The following is a 24,603-nucleotide window of genomic DNA, read 5'->3' as shown; positions in this document are numbered from 1 at the left end:
AACAGAGTGTTTCCAAACTGCTCTATGAAAAGAAAGGTTAAACTCTGTGAGTGGAATGCGCACAACACAAAGTGGTTTCTGAGAATGGTTCTCTCAAGTTTTTATACGAAGATATTTCCTTTTCTACCGTTGGCCCCAAAGCGCTTGAAATCTCCACTTGCAAATTCCACAAAAAGAGGGTTTCCAAGCTGCTATCTCTAAGGGAAGGTTGAACTCTGTTAGTTGAACACACACAAATCAACGAAGTTACTGAGAAATCTTCTGTGTAGCATTAGATGAAGAAATCCCGCTTCCAACGAAATCCTCAAAGAGGTCCAAATATCCACTTGCAGACTTTACAAACAGAGTGTTTCCAAACTGCTCAATGAAAAGAAAGGTTAAACTCTGTGAGTGGAACGCGCACAACACAAAGTGGTTTCTGAAAATGATTCACTCTAGTTTTTATACCAGGATATTTCCTATTCTACCGTTGGCCCCAAAACGCTTGAAATCTCCACAAGCAAATCCCTCAAAAAGATGGTTTCCAATCTGCTCTGTCTAAAGGATGGTTCAGCTCTGTTAGTTGAACACGCACAAATCAAAGAAGTTTCTGAGAATTCTTCCTTCTAGCATTAGATGAAGAAATCCCATTTCCAAAGAAATCCTCAAAGAGGTCCAAATATCCACTTGCAGTCTTCACAAACAGAGTGTTTCCAAACTGCTCTATGAAAGGAAAGGTTAAACTCTGTGAGTGGAACGCACACATCAGATAGTGGTTTCTGAGAATGATTCTCTCCACTTTTTATACGAGGATATTTCCTTTTCTACCGTTGGCCCCAAAGCGCTTGAAATCTCCACTTGCAAATTCCGCAAAAAGTGGGTTTCCAATCTGCTATCTCTAAGGGAAGGTTGAACTCTGTTAGTTGAACACAGAGAAATCAACGAAGTTACTGAGAAATCTTCTGTGTAGCATTAGATGAAGAAATCCCGCTTCCTATGAAATCCTCCAAGAGGGCCAAATATCCAATTGCAGACTTCACAAACAGAGTGTGTCCAAACTGCTCTATGAAAAGAAAGGTTAAAATCTGTGAGGGGAACGCACACATCACAAAGTGGTTTCTGAGAATGATTCTCTCTAGTTTTTATACGAGGATAATTCCTTTTCTACCGTTGGCCCCAAAACGCTTGAAATCTCCACTTGCAAATTCCACAAAAAGAGGGTTTCCAATCTGCTATGTCTAAGGGAAGGTTGAACTCTGTTAGTTGAACACACAGAAATCAACGAAGTTACTGAGAAATCTTCTGTGTAGCATTAGATGAAGAAATCCCGCTTCCAACGAAATCCTCAAAGAGGTCCAAATATCCACTTGCAGACTTTACAAACAGAGTGTGTCCAAACTGCTCTATGAAAAGAAAGGTTAAACTCCGTGAGGGGAACGCACACATCACAAAGCGGTTTCTGAGAATGATTCTCTCTAGTTTTTATACGAGGATATTTCCTTTTCTACCGTTGGCCCCAAAACGCTTGAAATCCCCAAAAGCAAATTTCTCAAAAAGAGGGTTTCCAATCTGCTCTGTCTAAAGGATGGTTCAGCTCTGTTAGTTGAACACACAGAAATCAACGAAGTTACTGAGAAATCTTCTGTGTAGCATTAGATGATGAAATCCCGCTTCCAAAGAAATCCTCAAAGAGGTCAAAATATCCACTTGCAGACTTCACAAACATAGTGTGTCCAAACTGCTCTATGAAAGGAAAGGTTAAACTCTGTGAGTGGAACGCACACATCACAAAGCGGTTTCTGAGAATGATTCTCTCTATTTTTTATACGAGGATATTTCCTTTTCTACCGTTGGCCCCAAAAACGCTTGAAATCTCCACTTGCAAGTTCCACAAAAAGAGGGTTTCCAATCTGCTATGTCTAAGGGAAGGTTGAACTCTGTTAGTTGAACACACACAAATCAACGAAGTTACTGAGAAATCTTCTGTGTAGCATTAGATGAAGAAATCCCGTTTCCAACGAAATCCTCAAAGAGGTCCAAATATCCACTTGCAGACTTTACAAACAGAGTGTTTCCAAACTGTTCTATTAAAAGAAAGGTTAAACTCTGTGAGTGGAACGCACACATCCAAAGTGGTTTCTGAGAATGATTCTCTCTAGTTTTTATACCAGGATATTTCTTTTCTACAGTTGGCCCCAAAACGCTTGAAATCTCCACAAGCAAATTCCTCAAAAAGAGGGTTTCCAATCTGCTCTGTCTAAAGGATGGTTCAGCTCTGTTAGCTGAACACACACAAATCAAAGAAATTTCTGGGAATTCTTCCTTCTAGCATTAGATGAAGAAATCCCGTTTAAACGAAATCCTCAAAGAGGTCCAAATATCCACTTGCAGTCTTCACAAACAGAGTGTTTCCAAACTGCCGTATGAAAGCAAAGATTGAACTCTGTGAGTGGAACGCACACTACACAAAGTGGTTTCTGAGAATGATTCTCTCTAGTTTTTATAAGAGGATATTTCCTTTTCTACAGTTGACCCCAAAGCGCTTGAAATCTCCATTTGCAAATTCCACAAAAAGAGGGTTTCCAATCTGCTATGTCTAAGGGAAGGTTGAACTCTGTTAGTTGAACACACAGAAATCAACGAAGTTACTGAGAAATCTTCTGTGTAGCATTAGATGAAGAAATCCCGCTTCCAACGAAATCCTCAAAGAGGTCCAAATATCCACTTGCAGACTTTACAAACAGAGTGTTTCCAAACTGTTCTATGAAAAGAAAGATTAAACTCTGTGAGTGGAACGCACACAACACAAAGTGGTTTCTGAGAATGATTCTCTCTAGTTTTTATACGAGGATATTTTCTTTTCCACCGTTGGCCCCAAAACGCTTGAAATCTCCACAAGCAAATTCCTCAAAAAGAGGGTTTCCAATCTGCTCTGTCTAAAGGATGGTTCAGCTCTGTTAGTTGAACACACACAAATCAAAGAAGTTTCTGAGAATTCTTCCTTCTAGCATTAGATGAAGAAATCCCGTTTCCAACGAAACCCTCAAAGAGGTCCAAATATCCACTTGCAGTCTTCACAAACAGAGTGTTTCCAAACTGCTCTATGAAAGGAAAGGTTAAACTCTGTGAGTGGAACGCACACATCACAAAGTGTTTTCTGAGAATGATTCTCTCCAGTTTTTATACGAGGATATTTCCTTTTCTACCGTTGGCCCCAAAGCGCTTGAAATCTCCACTTGCAAATTCCACAAAAAGAGGGTTTCCAAGCTGCTATCTCTAAGGGAAGGTTGAACTCTGTTATTTAAACACACACAAATCAACGAAGTTGCTGAGAAATCTTCTGTGTAGCATTAGATGAAGAAATCCCGCTTCCAACGAAATCCTCAAAGAGGTCCAAATATCCACTTGCAGACTTTACAAACAGAGTGTTTCCAAACTGTTCTATGAAAAGAAAGGTTAAACTCTGTGAGTGGAACGCACACATCACAAAGTGGTTTCTGAGAATGATTCTCTCTAGTTTTTATACGAGGATATTTCCTTTTCTACCGTTGGCCCCAAAACGCTTGTAATCTCCACAAGCAAATTCCTCAAAAAGAGGGTTTCCAATCTGCTCTGTCTAAAGGATGGTTCAGCTCTGTTAGCTGAACACACACAAATCAAAGGAATTTCTGGGAATTCTTCCTTCTAGCATTAGATGAAGAAATCCCGTATCCAACGAAATCCTCAAAGAGGTCCAAATATCCACTTGCAGTCTTCACAAACAGAGTGTTTCCAAACTGCTCTATGAAAGGAAAGATTGAACTCTGTGAGTGGAACGCACACTACACAAAGTGGTTTCTGAGAATGATTCTCTCTAGTTTTTATACGAGGATATTTCCTTTTCTACCGTTGGCCCCAAAGCGCTTGAAATCTCCACTTGCAAATTCCACAAAAAGAGGGTTTCCAAACTGCTATGTCTAAGGGAAGGTTGAACTCTGTTAGTTGAACACACAGAAATCAACGAAGTTACTGAGAAATCTTCTGTGTAGCATTAGATGAAGAAATCCCGCTTCCAACGAAATCCTCAAAGAGGTCCAAATATCCACTTGCAGACTTCACAAACAGAGTGTGTCCAAACTGCTCTATGAAAAGAAAGGTTAAACTCCGTGAGGGGAACGCACACATCACAAAGCGGTTTCTGAGAATGATTCTCTCTAGTTTTTATACGAGGATAGTTCCTTTTCTACCGTTGGCCCCAATACGCTTGAAATCCCCAAAAGCAAATTTCTCAAAAAGAGGGTTTCCAATCTGCTCTGTCTAAAGGATGGTTCAGCTCTGTTAGTTGAACACACAGAAATCAACGAAGTTACTGAGAAATCTTCTGTGTAGCATTAGATGATGAAATCCCGCTTCCAAAGAAATCCTCAAAGAGGTCCAAATATCCACTTGCAGACTTCACAAACATAGTGTGTCCAAACTGCTCTATGAAAGGAAAGGTTAAACTCTGTGAGTGGAACGCACACATCACAAAGCGGTTTCTGAGAATGATTCTATTTTTTATACGAGGATATTTCCTTTTCTACCGTTGGCCCCTAAAACGCTTGAAATCTCCACTTGCAAGTTCCACAAAAAGAGGGTTTCCAATCTGCTATGTCTAAGGGAAGGTTGAACTCTGTTAGTTGAACACACACAAATCAACGAAGTTACTGAGAAATCTTCTGTGTAGCATTAGATGAAGAAATCCCGTTTCCAACGAAATCCTCAAAGAGGTCCAAATATCCACTTGCAGACTTTACAAACAGAGTGTTTCCAAACTGTTTTATGAAAAGAAAGGTTAAACTCTGTGAGGGGAACGCACACATCCAAAGTGGTTTCTGAGAATGATTCTCTCTAGTTTTTATACCAGGATATTTCTTTTCTACAGTTGGCCCCAAAACGCTTGAAATCTCCACAAGCAAATTCCTCAAAAAGAGGGTTTCCAATCTGCTCTGTCTAAAGGATGGTTCAGCTCTGTTAGCTGAACACACACAAATCAAAGAAATTTCTGGGAATTCTTCCTTCTAGCATTAGATGAAGAAATCCCGTTTAAACGAAATCCTCAAAGAGGTCCAAATATCCACTTGCAGTCTTCACAAACAGAGTGTTTCCAAACTGCCATATGAAAACAAAGATTGAACTCTGTGAGTGGAACGCACACTACACAAAGTGGTTTCTGAGAATGATTCTCTCTAGTTTTTATACGAGGATATTTCCTTTTCTACCGTTGGCCCCAAAGCGCTTGAAATCTCCACTTGCAAATTCCACAAAAAGAGGGTTTCCAAACTGCTATGTCTAAGGGAAGGTTGAACTCTGTTAGTTGAACACACAGAAATCAACGAAGTTACTGAGAAATCTTCTGTGTAGCATTAGATGAAGAAATCCCGCTTCCAACGAAATCCTCAAAGAGGTCCAAATATCCACTTGCAGACTTCACAAACAGAGTGTGTCCAAACTGCTCTATGAAAAGAAAGGTTAAACTCCGTGAGGGGAACGCACACATCACAAAGCGGTTTCTGAGAATGATTCTCTCTAGTTTTTATACGAGGATAGTTCCTTTTCTACCGTTGGCCCCAATACGCTTGAAATCCCCAAAAGCAAATTTCTCAAAAAGAGGGTTTCCAATCTGCTCTGTCTAAAGGATGGTTCAGCTCTGTTAGTTGAACACACAGAAATCAACGAAGTTACTGAGAAATCTTCTGTGTAGCATTAGATGATGAAATCCCGCTTCCAAAGAAATCCTCAAAGAGGTCCAAATATCCACTTGCAGACTTCACAAACATAGTGTGTCCAAACTGCTCTATGAAAGGAAAGGTTAAACTCTGTGAGTGGAACGCACACATCACAAAGCGGTTTCTGAGAATGATTCTCTCTATTTTTTATACGAGGATATTTCCTTTTCTACCGTTGGCCCCAAAAACGCTTGAAATCTCCACTTGCAAGTTCCACAAAAAGAGGGTTTCCAATCTGCTATGTCTAAGGGAAGGTTGAAATCTGTTAGTTGAACACACACAAATCAACGAAGTTACTGAGAAATCTTCTGTGTAGCATTAGATGAAGAAATCCCGTTTCCAACGAAATCCTCAAAGAGGTCCAAATATCCACTTGCAGACTTTACAAACAGAGTGTTTCCAAACTGTTTTATGAAAAGAAAGGTTAAACTCTGTGAGTGGAACGCACACATCCAAAGTGGTTTCTGAGAATGATTCTCTCTAGTTTTTATACCAGGATATTTCTTTTCTACAGTTGGCCCCAAAACGCTTGAAATCTCCACAAGCAAATTCCTCAAAAAGAGGGTTTCCAATCTGCTCTGTCTAAACGATGGTTCAGCTCTGTTAGCTGAACACAGACAAATCAAAGAAATTTCTGGGAATTCTTCCTTCTAGCATTAGATGAAGAAATCCCGTTTCCAACGAAATCCTCAAAGAGGTCCAAATATCCACTTGCAGTCTTCACAAACAGAGTGTTTCCAAACTGCCGTATGAAAGCAAAGATTGAACTCTGTGAGTGGAACACACACTACACAAAGTGGTTTCTGAGAATGATTCTCTCTAGTTTTTATACGAGGATATTTCCTTTTCTACAGTTGACCCCAAAGCGCTTGAAATCTCCATTTGCAAATTCCACAAAAAGAGGTTTTCCAATCAGCTATGTCTAAGGGAAGGTTGAACTCTGTTAGTTGAACACACAGAAATCAACGAAGTTACTGAGAAATCTTCTGTGTAGCATTAGATGAAGAAATCCCGCTTCCAACGAAATCCTCAAAGAGGTCCAAATATCCACTTGCAGACTTTACAAACAGAGTGTTTCCAAACTGTTCTATGAAAAGAAAGATTAAACTCTGTGAGTGGAACGCACACATCACAAAGTGGTTTCTGAGAATGATTCTCTCTAGTTTTTATACGAGGATATTTCCTTTTCTACCGTTGGCCCCAAAAGGCTTGAAATCTCCACAAGCAAATTCCTCAAAAAGAGGGTTTCCATTCTGCTCTGTCTAAAGGATGGTTCAGCTCTGTTAGTTGAACACACACATATCAAAGAAATTTCTGAGAAATCTTCCTTCTAGCATTAGATGAAGAAATCCCGTTTCCAACGAAATCCTCAAAGAGGTCCAAATATCCACTTGCAGACTTCACAAACAGAGTGTTTCCAAACTGCTCTATGAAAAGAAAGGTTAAACTCTGTGAGTGGAACGCGCACAACACAAAGTGGTTTCTGAGAATGGTTCTCTGTAGTTTTTATACGAAGATATTTCCTTTTCTACCGTTGGCCCCAAAGCGCTTGAAATCTCCACTTGCAAATTCCACAAAAAGAGGGTTTCCAAGCTGCTATCTCAAAGGGAAGGTTGAACTCTGTTATTTGAACACACACAAATCAACGAAGTTACTGAGAAATCTTCTGTGTAGCATTAGATGAAGAAATCCCGCTTCCAACGAAATCCTCAAAGAGGTCCAAATATCCACTTGCAGACTTTACAAACAGAGTGTTTCCAAACTGTTCTATGAAAAGAAAGGTTAAACTCTGTGAGTGGAACGCACACATCACCAAGTGGTTTCTGAGAATGATTCTCTCTTGTTTTTATACGAGGATATTTCCTTTTCTACCGTTGGCCCCAAAACGCTTGTAATCTCCACAAGCAAATTCCTCAAAAAGAGGGTTTCCAATCTGCTCTGTCTAAAGGATGGTTCAGCTCTGTTAGCTGAACACACACAAATCAAAGGAATTTCTGGGAATTCTTCCTTCTAGCATTAGATGAAGAAATCCCGTATCCAACGAAATACTCAAAGAGGTCCAAATATCCACTTGCAGTCTTCACAAACAGAGTGTTTCCAAACTGCTCTATGAAAGGAAAGATTGAACTCTGTGAGTGGAACGCACACTACACAAAGTGGTTTCTGAGAATGATTCTCTCTAGTTTTTATACGAGGATATTTCCTTTTCTACCGTTGGCCCCAAAGCGCTTGAAATCTCCACTTGCAAATTCCACAAAAAGAGGGTTTCCAAACTGCTATGTCTAAGGGAAGGTTGAACTCTGTTAGTTGAACACACAGAAATCAACGAAGTTACTGAGAAATCTTCTGTGTAGCATTAGATGAAGAAATCCCGCTTCCAACGAAATCCTCAAAGAGGTCCAAATATCCACTTGCAGACTTTACAAACAGAGTGTTTCCAAACTGTTCTATGAAAAGAAAGGTTAAACTCTGTGAGTGGAACGCACACATCACAAAGTGGTTTCTGAGAATGATTCTCTCTAGTTTTTATACGAGGATATTTCCTTTTCTACCGTTGGCCCCAAAACGCTTGTAATCTCCACAAGCAAATTCCTCAAAAAGAGGGTTTCCAATCTGCTCTGTCTAAAGGATGGTTCAGCTCCGTTAGTTGAACACACACAAATCAAAGAAGTTTCTGAGAATTCTTCCTTCTAGCATTAGATGAAGAAATCCCGTTTCCAACGAAACCCTCAAAGAGGTCCAAATATCCACTTGCAGTCTTCACAAACAGAGTGTTTCCAAACTGCTCTATGAAAGGAAAGGTTAAACTCTGTGAGTGGAACGCACACATCACAAAGTGTTTTCTGAGAATGATTCTCTCCAGTTTTTATACGAGGATATTTCCTTTTCTACCATTGGCCCCAAAACGCTTGAAATCCCCAAAAGCAAATTTCTCAAAAAGAGGGTTTCCAATCTGCTCTGTCTAAAGGATGGTTCAGCTCTGTTAGTTGAACACACAGAAATCAACGAAGTTACTGAGAAATCTTCTGTGTAGCATTAGATGATGAAATCCCGCTTCCAAAGAAATCCTCAAAGAGGTCCAAATATCCACTTGCAGACTTCACAAACATAGTGTGTCCAAACTGCTCTATGAAAGGAAAGGTTAAACTCTGTGAGTGGAACGCACACATCCCAAAGCGGTTTCTGAGAATGATTCTCTCTAGTTTTTATACGAGGATATTTCCTTTTCTACCGTTGGCCCCAAAAGGCTTGAAATCTCCACAAGCAAATTCCTCAAAAAGAGGGTTTCCATTCTGCTCTGTCTAAAGGATGGTTCAGCTCTGTTAGTTGAACACACACATATCAAAGAAATTTCTGAGAATTCTTCCTTCTAGCATTAGATGAAGAAATCCCGATTCCAACGAAATCCTCAAAGAGGTCCAAATATCCACTTGCAGACTTCACAAACAGAGTGTTTCCAAACTGCTCTATGAAAAGAAAGGTTAAACTCTGTGAGTGGAACGCGCACAACACAAAGTGGTTTCTGAGAATGGTTCTCTGTAGTTTTTATACGAAGATATTTCCTTTTCTACCGTTGGCCCCAAAGCGCTTGAAATCTCCACTTGCAAATTCCACAAAAAGAGGGTTTCCAAGCTGCTATCTCTAAGGGAAGGTTGAACTCTGTTATTTGAACACACACAAATCAACGAAGTTACTGAGAAATCTTCTGTGTAGCATTAGATGAAGAAATCCCGCTTCCAACGAAATCCTCAAAGAGGTCCAAATATCCACTTGCAGACTTTACAAACAGAGTGTTTCCAAACTGTTCTATGAAAAGAAAGGTTAAACTCTGTGAGTGGAACGCACACATCACAAAGTGGTTTCTGAGAATGATTCTCTCTAGTTTTTATACGAGGATATTTCCTTTTCTACCGTTGGCCCCAAAACGCTTGTAATCTCCACAAGCAAATTCCTCAAAAAGAGGGTTTCCAATCTGCTCTGTCTAAAGGATGGTTCAGCTCTGTTAGCTGAACACACACAAATCAAAGGAATTTCTGGGAATTCTTCCTTCTAGCATTAGATGAAGAAATCCCGTATCCAACGAAATCCTCAAAGAGGTCCAAATATCCACTTGCAGTCTTCACAAACAGAGTGTTTCCAAACTGCTCTATGAAAGGAAAGATTGAACTCTGTGAGTGGAACGCACACTACACAAAGTGGTTTCTGAGAATGATTCTCTCTAGTTTTTATACGAGGATATTTCCTTTTCTACCGTTGGCCCCAAAGCGCTTGAAATCTCCACTTGCAAATTCCACAAAAAGAGGGTTTCCAATCTGCTATGTCTAAGGGAAGGTTGAACTCTGTTAGTTGAACACAGAGAAATCAACGAAGTTACTGAGAAATCTTCTGTGTAGCATTAGATGAAGAAATCCCGCTTCCAACGAAATCCTCAAAGAGGTCCAAATATCCACTTGCAGACTTCACAAACAGAGTGTGTCAAAACTGCTCTATGAAAAGAAAGGTTAAACTCCGTGAGGGGAACGCACACATCACAAAGCGGTTTCTGAGAATGATTCTCTCTAGTTTTTATACGAGGATATTTCCTTTTCTACCGTTGGCCCCAAAACGCTTGAAATCCCCAAAAGCAAATTTCTCAAAAAGAGGGTTTCCAATCTGCTCTGTCTAAAGGATGGTTCAGCTCTGTTAGTTGAACACACAGAAATCAACGAAGTTACTGAGAAATCTTCTGTGTAGCATTAGATGATGAAATCCCGCTTCCAAAGAAATCCTCAAAGAGGTCCAAATATCCACTTGCAGACTTCACAAACATAGTGTGTCCAAACTGCTCTATGAAAGGAAAGGTTAAACTCTGTGAGTGGAACGCACACATCACAAAGCGGTTTCTGAGAATGATTCTCTCTATTTTTTATACGAGGATATTTCCTTTTCTACCGTTGGCCCCAAAAACGCTTGAAATCTCCACTTGCAAGTTCCACAAAAAGAGGGTTTCCAATCTGCTATGTCTAAGGGAAGGTTGAACTCTGTTAGTTGAACACACACAAATCAACGAAGTTACTGAGAAATCTTCTGTGTAGCATTAGATGAAGAAATCCCGTTTCCAACGAAATCCTCAAAGAGGTCCAAATATCCACTTGCAGACTTTACAAACAGAGTGTTTCCAAACTGTTCTATGAAAAGAAAGTTTAAACTCTGTGAGTGGAACGCACACATCCAAAGTGGTTTCTGAGAATGATTCTCTCTAGTTTTTATACCAGGATATTTCTTTTCTACAGTTGGCCCGAAAACGCTTGAAATCTCCACAAGCAAATTCCTCAAAAAGAGGGTTTCCAATCTGCTCTGTCTAAAGGATGGTTCAGCTCTGTTAGCTGAACACACACAAATCAAAGAAATTTCTGGGAATTCTTCCTTCTAGCATTAGATGAAGAAATCCCGTTTAAACGAAATCCTCAAAGAGGTCCAAATATCCACTTGCAGTCTTCACAAACAGAGTGTTTCCAAACTGCCGTATGAAAGCAAAGATTGAACTCTGTGAGTGGAACGCACACTACACAAAGTGGTTTCTGAGAATGATTCTCTCTAGTTTTTATAAGAGGATATTTCCTTTTCTACAGTTGACCCCAAAGCGCTTGAAATCTCCATTTGCAAATTCCACAAAAAGAGGGTTTCCAATCTGCTATGTCTAAGGGAAGGTTGAACTCTGTTAGTTGAACACACAGAAATCAACGAAGTTACTGAGAAATCTTCTGTGTAGCATTAGATGAAGAAATCCCGCTTCCAACGAAATCCTCAAAGAGGTCCAAATATCCACTTGCAGACTTTACAAACAGAGTGTTTCCAAACTGTTCTATGAAAAGAAAGATTAAACTCTGTGAGTGGAACGCACACATCACAAAGTGGTTTCTGAGAATGATTCTCTCTAGTTTTTATACGAGGATATTTTCTTTTCCACCGTTGGCCCCAAAACGCTTGTAATCTCCACAAGCAAATTCCTCAAAAAGAGGGTTTCCAATCTGCTCTGTCTAAAGGATGGTTCAGCTCTGTTAGTTGAACACACACAAATCAAAGAAGTTTCTGAGAATTCTTCCTTCTAGCATTAGATGAAGAAATCCCGTTTCCAACGAAACCCTCAAAGAGGTCCAAATATCCACTTGCAGTCTTCACAAACAGAGTGTTTCCAAACTGTCGTATGAAAGGAAAGATTGAACTCTGTGAGTGGAACGCACACTACACAAAGTGGTTTCTGAGAATGATTCTCTGTAGTTTTTATACGAAGATATTTCCTTTTCTACCGTTGGCCCCAAAGCGCTTGAAATCTCCACTTGCAAATTCCACAAAAAGAGGGTTTCCAAGCTGCTATCTCTAAGGGAAGGTTGAACTCTGTTATTTGAACACACACAAATCAACGAAGTTGCTGAGAAATCTTCTGTGTAGCATTAGATGAAGAAATCCCGCTTCCAACGAAATCCTCAAAGAGGTCCAAATATCCACTTGCAGACTTTACAAACAGAGTGTTTCCAAACTGTTCTATGAAAAGAAAGGTTAAACTCTGTGAGTGGAACGCACACATCACAAAGTGGTTTCTGAGAATGATTCTCTCTAGTTTTTATACGAGGATATTTCCTTTTCTACCGTTGGCCCCAAAACGCTTGTAATCTCCACAAGCAAATTCCTCAAAAAGAGGGTTTCCAATCTGCTCTGTCTAAAGGATGGTTCAGCTCTGTTAGCTGAACACACACAAATCAAAGGAATTTCTGGGAATTCTTCCTTCTAGCATTAGATGAAGAAATCCCGTATCCAACGAAATCCTCAAAGAGGTCCAAATATCCACTTGCAGTCTTCACAAACAGAGTGTTTCCAAACTGCTCTATGAAAGGAAAGATTGAACTCTGTGAGTGGAACGCACACTACACAAAGTGGTTTCTGAGAATGATTCTCTCTAGTTTTTATACGAGGATATTTCCTTTTCTACCGTTGGCCCCAAAGCGCTTGAAATCTCCACTTGCAAATTCCACAAAAAGAGGGTTTCCAAACTGCTATGTCTAAGGGAAGGTTGAACTCTGTTAGTTGAACACACAGAAATCAACGAAGTTACTGAGAAATCTTCTGTGTAGCATTAGATGAAGAAATCCCACTTCCAACGAAATCCTCAAAGAGGTCCAAATATCCACTTGCAGACTTCACAAACAGAGTGTGTCCAAACTGCTCTATGAAAAGAAAGGTTAAACTCCGTGAGGGGAACGCACACATCACAAAGCGGTTTCTGAGAATGATTCTCTCTAGTTTTTATACGAGGATAGTTCCTTTTCTACCGTTGGCCCCAATACGCTTGAAATCCCCAAAAGCAAATTTCTCAAAAAGAGGGTTTCCAATCTGCTCTGTCTAAAGGATGGTTCAGCTCTGTTAGTTGAACACACAGAAATCAACGAAGTTACTGAGAAATCTTCTGTGTAGCATTAGATGATGAAATCCCGCTTCCAAAGAAATCCTCAAAGAGGTCCAAATATCCACTTGCAGACTTCACAAACATAGTGTGTCCAAACTGCTCTATGAAAGGAAAGGTTAAACTCTGTGAGTGGAACGCACACATCACAAAGCGGTTTCTGAGAATGATTCTATTTTTTATACGAGGATATTTCCTTTTCTACCGTTGGCCCCTAAAACGCTTGAAATCTCCACTTGCAAGTTCCACAAAAAGAGGGTTTCCAATCTGCTATGTCTAAGGGAAGGTTGAACTCTGTTAGTTGAACACACACAAATCAACGAAGTTACTGAGAAATCTTCTGTGTAGCATTAGATGAAGAAATCCCGTTTCCAACGAAATCCTCAAAGAGGTCCAAATATCCACTTGCAGACTTTACAAACAGAGTGTTTCCAAACTGTTTTATGAAAAGAAAGGTTAAACTCTGTGAGTGGAACGCACACATCCAAAGTGGTTTCTGAGAATGATTCTCTCTAGTTTTTATACCAGGATATTTCTTTTCTACAGTTGGCCCCAAAACGCTTGAAATCTCCACAAGCAAATTCCTCAAAAAGAGGGTTTCCAATCTGCTCTGTCTAAAGGATGGTTCAGCTCTGTTAGCTGAACACAGACAAATCAAAGAAATTTCTGGGAATTCTTCCTTCTAGCATTAGATGAAGAAATCCCGTTTCCAACGAAATCCTCAAAGAGGTCCAAATGTCCACTTGCAGTCTTCACAAACAGAGTGTTTCCAAACTGCCGTATGAAAGCAAAGATTGAACTCTGTGAGTGGAACACACACTACACAAAGTGGTTTCTGAGAATGATTCTCTCTAGTTTTTATACGAGGATATTTCCTTTTCTACAGTTGACCCCAAAGCGCATGAAATCTCCATTTGCAAATTCCACAAAAAGAGGTTTTCCAATCTGCTATGTCTAAGGGAAGGTTGAACTCTGTTAGTTGAACACACAGAAATCAACGAAGTTACTGAGAAATCTTCTGTGTAGCATTAGATGAAGAAATCCCGCTTCCAACGAAATCCTCAAAGAGGTCCAAATATCCACTTGCAGACTTTACAAACAGAGTGTTTCCAAACTGTTCTATGAAAAGAAAGATTAAACTCTGTGAGTGGAACGCACACATCACAAAGTGGTTTCTGAGAATGATTCTCTCTAGTTTTTATACGAGGATATTTCCTTTTCTACCGTTGGCCCCAAAAGGCTTGAAATCTCCACAAGCAAATTCCTCAAAAAGAGGGATTCCATTCTGCTCTGTCTATAGGATGGTTCAGCTCTGTTAGTTGAACACACACATATCAAAGAAATTTCTGAGAATTCTTCCTTCTAGCATTAGATGAAGAAATCCCGTTTCCAACGAAATCCTCAAAGAGGTCCAAATATCCACTTGCAGTCTTCACAAACAGAGTGTTTCCAAACTGCTCTATGAAAGGAAAGATTGAACTCTGTGAGTGGAACGCACACTACACAAAGTGGTTTCTGAGAATGATTCTCTCTAGTTTTTATACGAGGATATTTCCTTTTCTACCGTTGGCCCCAAAGCGCTTGAAATCTCCACTTGCAAATTCCACAAAAAGAGGGTTTCCAAACTGCTATGTCTAAGGGAAGGTTGAACTCTGTTAGTTGAACACACAGAAATCAACGAAGTTACTGAGAAATCTTCTGTGTAGCATTAGATGAAGAAATCCCGCTTCCAACGAAATCCTCAAAGAGGTCCAAATATCCACTTGCAGACTTTACAAACAGAGTGTGTCCAAACTGCTCTATGAAAAGAAAGGTTAAACTCCGTGAGGGGAACGCACACATCACAAAGCGGTTTCTGAGAATGATTCTCTCTAGTTTTTATACGAGGATAGTTCCTTTTCTACCGTTGGCCCCAAAACGCTTGAAATCCCCAAAAGCAAATTTCTCAAAAAGAGGGTTTCCAATCTGCTCTGTCTAAAGGATGGTTCAGCTCTGTTAGTTGAACACACAGAAATCAACGAAGTTACTGAGAAATCTTCTGTGTAGCATTAGATGATGAAATCCCGCTTCCAAAGAAATCCTCAAAGAGGTCCAAATATCCACTTGCAGACTTCACAAACATAGTGTGTCCAAACTGCTCTATGAAAGGAAAGGTTAAACTCTGTGAGTGGAACGCACACATCCTAAAGCGGTTTCTGAGAATGATTCTCTCTAGTTTTTATACGAGGATATTTCCTTTTCTACCGTTGGCCCCAAAAGGCTTGAAATCTCCACAAGCAAATTCCTCAAAAAGAGGGTTTCCATTCTGCTCTGTCTAAAGGATGGTTCAGCTCTGTTAGTTGAACACACACATATCAAAGAAATTTCTGAGAATTCTTCCTTCTAGCATTAGATGAAGAAATCCCGATTCCAACGAAATCCTCAAAGAGGTCCAAATATCCACTTGCAGACTTCACAAACAGAGTGTTTCCAAACTGCTCTATGAAAAGAAAGGTTAAACTCTGTGAGTGGAACGCGCACAACACAAAGTGGTTTCTGAGAATGGTTCTCTGTAGTTTTTATACGAAGATATTTCCTTTTCTACCGTTGGCCCCAAAGCGCTTGAAATCTCCACTTGCAAATTCCACAAAAAGAGGGTTTCCAAGCTGCTATCTCTAAGGGAAGGTTGAACTCTGTTAGTTGAACACACACAAATCAACGAAGTTACTGAGAAATCTTCTGTGTAGCATTAGATGAAGAAATCCCGCTTCCAACGAAATCCTCAAAGAGGTCCAAATATCCACTTGCAGACTTTACAAACAGAGTGTTTCCAAACTGTTCTATGAAAAGAAAGGTTAAACTCTGTGAGTGGAACGCACACATCACAAAGTGGTTTCTGAGAATGATTCTCTCTAGTTTTTATACGAGGATATTTCCTTTTCTACCGTTGGCCCCAAAACGCTTGTAATCTCCACAAGCAAATTCCTCAAAAAGAGGGTTTCCAATCTGCTCTGTCTAAAGGATGGTTCAGCTCTGTTAGCTGAACACACACAAATCAAAGGAATTTCTGGGAATTCTTCCTTCTAGCATTAGATGAAGAAATCCCGTATCCAACGAAATCCTCAAAGAGGTCCAAATATCCACTTGCAGTCTTCACAAACAGAGTGTTTCCAAACTGCTCTATGAAAGGAAAGATTGAACTCTGTGAGTGGAACGCACACTACACAAAGTGGTTTCTGAGAATGATTCTCTCTAGTTTTTATACGAGGATATTTCCTTTTCTACCGTTGGCCCCAAAGCGCTTGAAATCTCCACTTGCAAATTCCACAAAAAGAGGGTTTCCAAACTGCTATGTCTAAGGGAAGGTTGAACTCTGTTAGTTGAACACACAGAAATCAACGAAGTTACTGAGAAATCTTCTGTGTAGCATTAGATGAAGAAATCCCGCTTCCAACGAAATCCTCAAAGAGGTCCAAATATCCACTTGCAGACTTTACAAACAGAGTGTTTCCAAACTGTTCTATGAAAAGAAAGATTAAACTCTGTGAGTGGAACGCACACAACACAAAGTGGTTTCTGAGAATGATTCTCTCTAGTTTTTATACGAGGATATTTCCTTTTCTACCGTTGGCCCCAAAAGGCTTGAAATCTCCACAAGCAAATTCCTCAAAAAGAGGGTTTCCACTCTGCTCTGTCTAAAGGATGGTTCAGCTCTGTTAGTTGAACACACACATATCAAAGAAGTTTCTGAGAATTCTTCCTTCTAGCATTAGATGAAGAAATCCCGATTCCAACGAAATCCTCAAAGAGGTCCAAATATCCACTTGCAGACTTCACAAACAGAGTGTTTCCAAACTGCTCTATGAAAAGAAAGGTTAAACTCTGTGAGTGGAATGCGCACAACACAAAGTGGTTTCTGAGAATGGTTCTCTCAAGTTTTTATACGAAGATATTTCCTTTTCTACCGTTGGCCCCAAAGCGCTTGAAATCTCCACTTGCAAATTCCACAAAAAGAGGGTTTCCAAGCTGCTATCTCTAAGGGAAGGTTGAACTCTGTTATTTGAACACACACAAATCAACGAAGTTACTGAGAAATCTTCTGTGTAGCATTAGATGAAGAAATCCCGCTTCCAACGAAATCCTCAAAGAGGTCCAAATATCCACTTGCAGACTTTACAAACAGAGTGTTTCCAAACTGCTCAATGAAAAGAAAGGTTAAACTCTGTGAGTGGAACGCGCACAACACAAAGTGGTTTCTGAAAATGATTCACTCTAGTTTTTATACGAGGATATTTCCTTTTCTACCGTTGGCCCCAAAACGCTTGAAATCTCCACAAGCAAATTCCTCAAAAAGATGGTTTCCAATCTGCTCTGTCTAAAGGATGGTTCAGCTCTGTTAGTTGAACACGCACAAATCAAAGAAGTTTCTGAGAATTCTTCCTTCTAGCATTAGATGAAGAAATCCCATTTCCAAAGAAATCCTCAAAGAGGTCCAAATATCCACTTGCAGTCTTCACAAACAGAGTGTTTCCAAACTGCTCTATGAAAGGAAAGGTTAAACTCTGTGAGTGGAACGCACACATCAGAAAGTGGTTTCTGAGAATGATTCTCTCCACTTTTTATACGAGGATATTTCCTTTTCTACCGTTGGCCCCAAAGCGCTTGAAATCTCCACTTGCAAATTCCGCAAAAAGTGGGTTTCCAATCTGCTATCTCTAAGGGAAGGTTGAACTCTGTTAGTTGAACACAGAGAAATCAACGAAGTTACTGAGAAATCTTCTGTGTAGCATTAGATGAAGAAATCCCGCTTCCTATGAAATCCTCCAAGAGGGCCAAATATCCAATTGCAGACTTCACAAACAGAGTGTGTCCAAACTGCTCTATGAAAAGAAAGGTTAAAATCTGTGAGGGGAACGCACACATCACAAAGTGGTTTCTGAGAATGATTCTCTCTAGTTTTTATACGAGGATAATTCCTTTTCTACCGTTGGCCCCAAAACGCTTGAAATCTCCACTTGCAAATTCCACAAAAAGAGGGTTTCCAATCTGCTATGTCTAAGGGAATGTTGAACTCTGTTAGTTGAACACACACAAATCAACGAAGTTACTGAGAAATCTTCTGTGTAGCATTACATGAAGAAATCCCGCTTCCAACGAAATCCTCAAAGAGGTCCAAATATCCACTTGCAGACTTTACAAACAGAGTGTGTCCAAACTGCTCTATGAAAAGAAAGGTTAAACTCCGTGAGGGGAACGCACACATCACAAAGCGGTTTCTGAGAATGATTCTCTCTAGTTTTTATACGACGATATTTCCTTTTCTACCGTTGGCCCCAAAACGCTTGAAATCTCCACAAGCAAATTCCTCAAAAAGAGGGTTTCCAATCTGCTCTGTCTAAAGGATGGTTCAGCTCTGTTAGCTGAACACAGACAAATCAAAGAAATTTCTGGGAATTCTTCCTTCTAGCATTAGATGAAGAAATCCCGTTTCCAACGAAATCCTCAAAGAGGTCCAAATGTCCACTTGCAGTCTTCACAAACAGAGTGTTTCCAAACTGCCGTATGAAAGCAAAGATTGAACTCTGTGAGTGGAACACACACTACACAAAGTGGTTTCTGAGAATGATTCTCTCTAGTTTTTATACGAGGATATTTCCTTTTCTACAGTTGACCCCAAAGCGCTTGAAATCTCCATTTGCAAATTCCACAAAAAGAGGTTTTCCAATCTGCTATGTCTAAGGGAAGGTTGAACTCTGTTAGTTGAACACACAGAAATCAACGAAGTTACTGAGAAATCTTCTGTGTAGCATTAGATGAAGAAATCCCGCTTCCAACGAAATCCTCAAAGAGGTCCAAATATCCACTTGCAGACTTTACAAACAGAGTGTTTCCAAACTGTTCTATGAAAAGAAAGGTTAAACTCTGTGAGTGGAACGCACACATCACAAAGTGGTTTCTGAGAATGATTCTCTCTAGTTTTTATACGAGGATATTTCCTTTTCTACCGTTGGCCCCAAAACGCTTGTAATCTCCACAAGCAAATTCCTCAAAAAGAGGGTTTCCAATCTGCTCTGTCTAAAGGATGGTTCAGCTCTGTTAGCTGAACACACACAAATCAAAGGAATTTCTGGGAATTCTTCCTTCTAGCATTAGATGAAGAAATCCCGTATCCAACGAAATCCTCAAAGAGGTCCAAATATCCACTTGCAGTCTTCACAAACAGAGTGTTTCCAAACTGCTCTATGAAAGCAAAGATTGAACTCTGTGAGTGGAACGCACACTACACAAAGTGGTTTCTGAGAATGATTCTCTCTAGTTTTTATACGAGGATATTTCCTTTTCTACCGTTGGCCCCAAAGCGCTTGAAATCTCCACTTGCAAATTCCACAAAAAGAGGGTTTCCAAACTGCTATGTCTAAGGGAAGGTTGAACTCTGTTAGTTGAACACACAGAAATCAACGAAGTTACTGAGAAATCTTCTGTGTAGCATTAGATGAAGAAATCCCGCTTCCAACGAAATCCTCAAAGAGGTCCAAATATCCACTTGCAGACTTTACAAACAGAGTGTTTCCAAACTGTTCTATGAAAAGAAAGGTTAAACTCTGTGAGTGGAACGCACACATCACAAAGTGGTTTCTGAGAATGATTCTCTCTAGTTTTTATACGAGGATATTTCCTTTTCTACCGTTGGCCCCAAAACGCTTGTAATCTCCACAAGCAAATTCCTCAAAAAGAGGGTTTCCAATCTGCTCTGTCTAAAGGATGGTTCAGCTCCGTTAGTAGAACACACACAAATCAAAGAAGTTTCTGAGAATTCTTCCTTCTAGCATTAGATGAAGAAATCCCGTTTCCAACGAAACCCTCAAAGAGGTCCAAATATCCACTTGCAGTCTTCACAAACAGAGTGTTTCCAAACTGCTCTATGAAAGGAAAGGTTAAACTCTGTGAGTGGAACGCACACATCACAAAGTGTTTTCTGAGAATGATTCTCTCCAGTTTTTATACGAGGATATTTCCTTTTCTACCGTTGGCCCCAAAGCGCTTGAAATCTCCACTTGCAAATTCCACAAAAAGAGGGTTTCCAATCTTCTATGTCTAAGGGAAGGTTGAACTCTGTTAGTTGAACACAGAGAAATCAACGAAGTTACTGAGAAATCTTCTGTGTAGCATTAGATGAAGAAATCCCGCTTCCAACGAAATCCTCAAAGAGGTCCAAATATCCACTTGCAGACTTCACAAACAGAGTGTGTCCAAACTGCTCTATGAAAAGAAAGGTTAAACTCCGTGAGGGGAACGCACACATCACAAAGCGGTTTCTGAGAATGATTCTCTCTAGTTTTTATACGAGGATATTTCCTTTTCTACCGTTGGCCCCAAAACGCTTGAAATCCCCAAAAGCAAATTTCTCAAAAAGAGGGTTTCCAATCTGCTCTGTCTAAAGGATGGTTCAGCTCTGTTAGTTGAACACACAGAAATCAACGAAGTTACTGAGAAATCTTCTGTGTAGCATTAGATGATGAAATCCCGCTTCCAAAGAAATCCTCAAAGAGGTCCAAATATCCACTTGCAGACTTTACAAACAGGGTGTGTCCAAACTGCTCTATGAAAGGAAAGGTTAAACTCTGTGAGTGGAACGCACACATCCCAAAGCGGTTTCTGAGAATGATTCTCTCTAGTTTTTATACGAGGATATTTCCTTTTCTACCGTTGGCCCCAAAAGGCTTGAAATCTCCACAAGCAAATTCCTCAAAAAGAGGGTTTCCATTCTGCTCTGTCTAAAGGATGGTTCAGCTCTGTTAGTTGAACACACACATATCAAAGAAATTTCTGAGAATTCTTCCTTCTAGCATTAGATGAAGAAATCCCGATTCCAACGAAATCCTCAAAGAGGTCCAAATATCCACTTGCAGACTTCACAAACAGAGTGTTTCCAAACTGCTCTATGAAAAGAAAGGTTAAACTCTGTGAGTGGAACGCGCACAACACAAAGTGGTTTCTGAGAATGGTTCTCTGTAGTTTTTATACGAAGATATTTCCTTTTCTACCGTTGGCCCCAAAGCGCTTGAAATCTCCACTTGCAAATTCCACAAAAAGAGAGTTTCCAAGCTGCTATCTCTAAGGGAAGGTTGAACTCTGTTATTTGAACACACACAAATCAACGAAGTTACTGAGAAATCTTCTGTGTAGCATTAGATGAAGAAATCCCGCTTCCAACGAAATCCTCAAAGAGGTCCAAATATCCACTTGCAGACTTTACAAACAGAGTGTTTCCAAACTGTTCTATGAAAAGAAAGGTTAAACTCTGTGAGTGGAACGCACACATCACAAAGTGGTTTCTGAGAATGATTCTCTCTAGTTTTTATACGAGGATATTTCCTTTTCTACCGTTGGCCCCAAAACGCTTGTAATCTCCACAAGCAAATTCCTCAAAAAGAGGGTTTCCAATCTGCTCTGTCTAAAGGATGGTTCAGCTCTGTTAGCTGAACACACACAAATCAAAGGAATTTCTGGGAATTCTTCCTTCTAGCATTAGATGAAGAAATCCCGTATCCAACGAAATCCTCAAAGAGGTCCAAATATCCACTTGCAGTCTTCACAAACAGAGTGTTTCCAAACTGCTCTATGAAAGGAAAGATTGAACTCTGTGAGTGGAACGCACACTACACAAAGTGGTTTCTGAGAATGATTCTCTCTAGTTTTTATACGAGGATATTTCCTTTTCTACCGTTGGCCCCAAAGCGCTTGAAATCTCCACTTGCAAATTCCACAAAAAGAGGGTTTCCAAACTGCTATGTCTAAGGGAAGGTTGAACTCTGTTAGTTGAACACACAGAAATCAACGAAGTTACTGAGAAATCTTCTGTGTAGCATTAGATGAAGAAATCCCGCTTCCAACGAAATCCTCAAAGAGGTCCAAATATCCACTTGCAGACTTTACAAACAGAGTGTTTCCAAACTGTTCTATGAAAAGAAAGATTAAACTCTGTGAGTGGAACGCACACATCACAAAGTGGTTTCTGAGAATGATTCTCTCTAGTTTTTATACGAGGATATTTCCTTTTCTACCGTTGGCCCCAAAAGGCTTGAAATCTCCACAAGCAAATTCCTCAAAAAGAGGGTTTCCATTCTGCTCTGTCTAAAGGATGGTTCAGCTCTGTTAGTTGAACACACACATATCAAAGAAGTTTCTGAGAATTCTTCCTTCTAGCATTAGATGAAGAAATCCCGATTCCAACGAAATCCTCAAAGAGGTCCAAATATCCACTTGCAGACTTCACAAACAGAGTGTTTCCAAACTGCTCTATGAAAAGAAAGGTTAAACTCTGTGAGTGGAATGCGCACAACACAAAGTGGTTTCTGAGAATGGTTCTCTCAAGTTTTTATACGAAGATATTTCCTTTTCTACCGTTGGCCCCAAAGCGCTTGAAATCTCCACTTGCAAATTCCACAAAAAGAGGGTTTCCAAGCTGCTATCTCTAAGGGAAGGTTGAACTCTGTTATTTGAACACACACAAATCAACGAAGTTACTGAGAAATCTTCTGTGTAGCATTAGATGAAGAAATCCCGCTTCCAACGAAATCCTCAAAGAGGTCCAAATATCCACTTGCAGACTTTACAAACAGAGTGTTTCCAAACTGCTCAATGAAAAGAAAGGTTAAACTCTGTGAGTGGAACGCGCACAACACAAAGTGGTTTCTGAAAATGATTCACTCTAGTTTTTATACGAGGATATTTCCTTTTCTACCGTTGGCCCCAAAACGCTTGAAATCTCCACAAGCAAATTCCTCAAAAAGATGGTTTCCAATCTGCTCTGTCTAAAGGATGGTTCAGCTCTGTTAGTTGAACACGCACAAATCAAAGAAGTTTCTGAGAATTCTTCCTTCTAGCATTAGATGAAGAAATCCCATTTCCAAAGAAATCCTCAAAGAGGTCCAAATATCCACTTGCAGTCTTCACAAACAGAGTGTTTCCAAACTGCTCTATGAAAGGAAAGGTTAAACTCTGTGAGTGGAATGCACACATCAGAAAGTGGTTTCTGAGAATGATTCTCTCCACTTTTTATACGAGGATATTTCCTTTTCTACCGTTGGCCCCAAAGCGCTTGAAATCTCCACTTGCAAATTCCGCAAAAAGTGGGTTTCCAATCTGCTATCTCTAAGGGAAGGTTGAACTCTGTTAGTTGAACACAGAGAAATCAACGAAGTTACTGAGAAATCTTCTGTGTAGCATTAGATGTAGAAATCCCGCTTCCTATGAAATCCTCCAAGAGGGCCAAATATCCAATTGCAGACTTCACAAACAGAGTGTGTCCAAACTGCTCTATGAAAAGAAAGGTTAAAATCTGTGAGGGGAACGCACACATCACAAAGTGGTTTCTGAGAATGATTCTCTCTAGTTTTTATACGAGGATAATTCCTTTTCTACCGTTGGCCCCAAAACGCTTGAAATCTCCACTTGCAAATTCCACAAAAAGAGGGTTTCCAATCTGCTATGTCTAAGGGAAGGTTGAACTGTGTTAGTTGAACACACACAAATCAACGAAGTTACTGAGAAATCTTCTGTGTAGCATTACATGAAGAAATCCCGCTTCCAACGAAATCCTCAAAGAGGTCCAAATATCCACTTGCAGACTTTACAAACAGAGTGTGTCCAAACTGCTCTATGAAAAGAAAGGTTAAACTCCGTGAGGGGAACGCACACATCACAAAGCGGTTTCTGAGAATGATTCTCTCGAGTTTTTATACGAGGATATTTCCTTTTCTACCGTTGGCCCCAAAACGCTTGAAATCTCCACAAGCAAATTCCTCAAAAAGAGGGTTTCCAATCTGCTCTGTCTAAAGGATGGTTCAGCTCTGTTAGCTGAACACAGACAAATCAAAGAAATTTCTTGGAATTCTTCCTTCTAGCATTAGATGAAGAAATCCCGTTTCCAACGAAATCCTCAAAGAGGTCCAAATGTCCACTTGCAGTCTTCACAAACAGAGTGTTTCCAAACTGCCGTATGAAAGCAAAGATTGAACTCTGTGAGTGGAACACACACTACACAAAGTGGTTTCTGAGAATGATTCTCTCTAGTTTTTATACGAGGATATTTCCTTTTCTACAGTTGACCCCAAAGCGCTTGAAATCTCCATTTGCAAATTCCACAAAAAGAGGTTTTCCAATCTGCTATGTCTAAGGGAAGGTTGAACTCTGGTAGTTGAACACACACAAATCAACGAAGTTACTGAGAAATCTTCTGTGTAGCATTAGATGAAGAAATCCCGCTTCCAACGAAATCCTCAAAGAGGTCCAAATATCCACTTGCAGACTTTACAAACAGAGTGTTTCCAAACTGTTCTATGAAAAGAAAGATTAAACTCTGTGAGTGGAACGCACACATCACAAAGTGGTTTCTGAGAATGATTCTCTCTAGTTTTTATACGAGGATATTTCCTTTTCTACCGTTGGCCCCAA

This window comes from Gorilla gorilla, chromosome X, assembly GCF_029281585.2.
Source record: "Gorilla gorilla gorilla isolate KB3781 chromosome X, NHGRI_mGorGor1-v2.1_pri, whole genome shotgun sequence".
Taxonomy (NCBI): domain Eukaryota; kingdom Metazoa; phylum Chordata; class Mammalia; order Primates; family Hominidae; genus Gorilla; species Gorilla gorilla.
Note: the sequence above shows the minus strand (reverse complement) of the source record.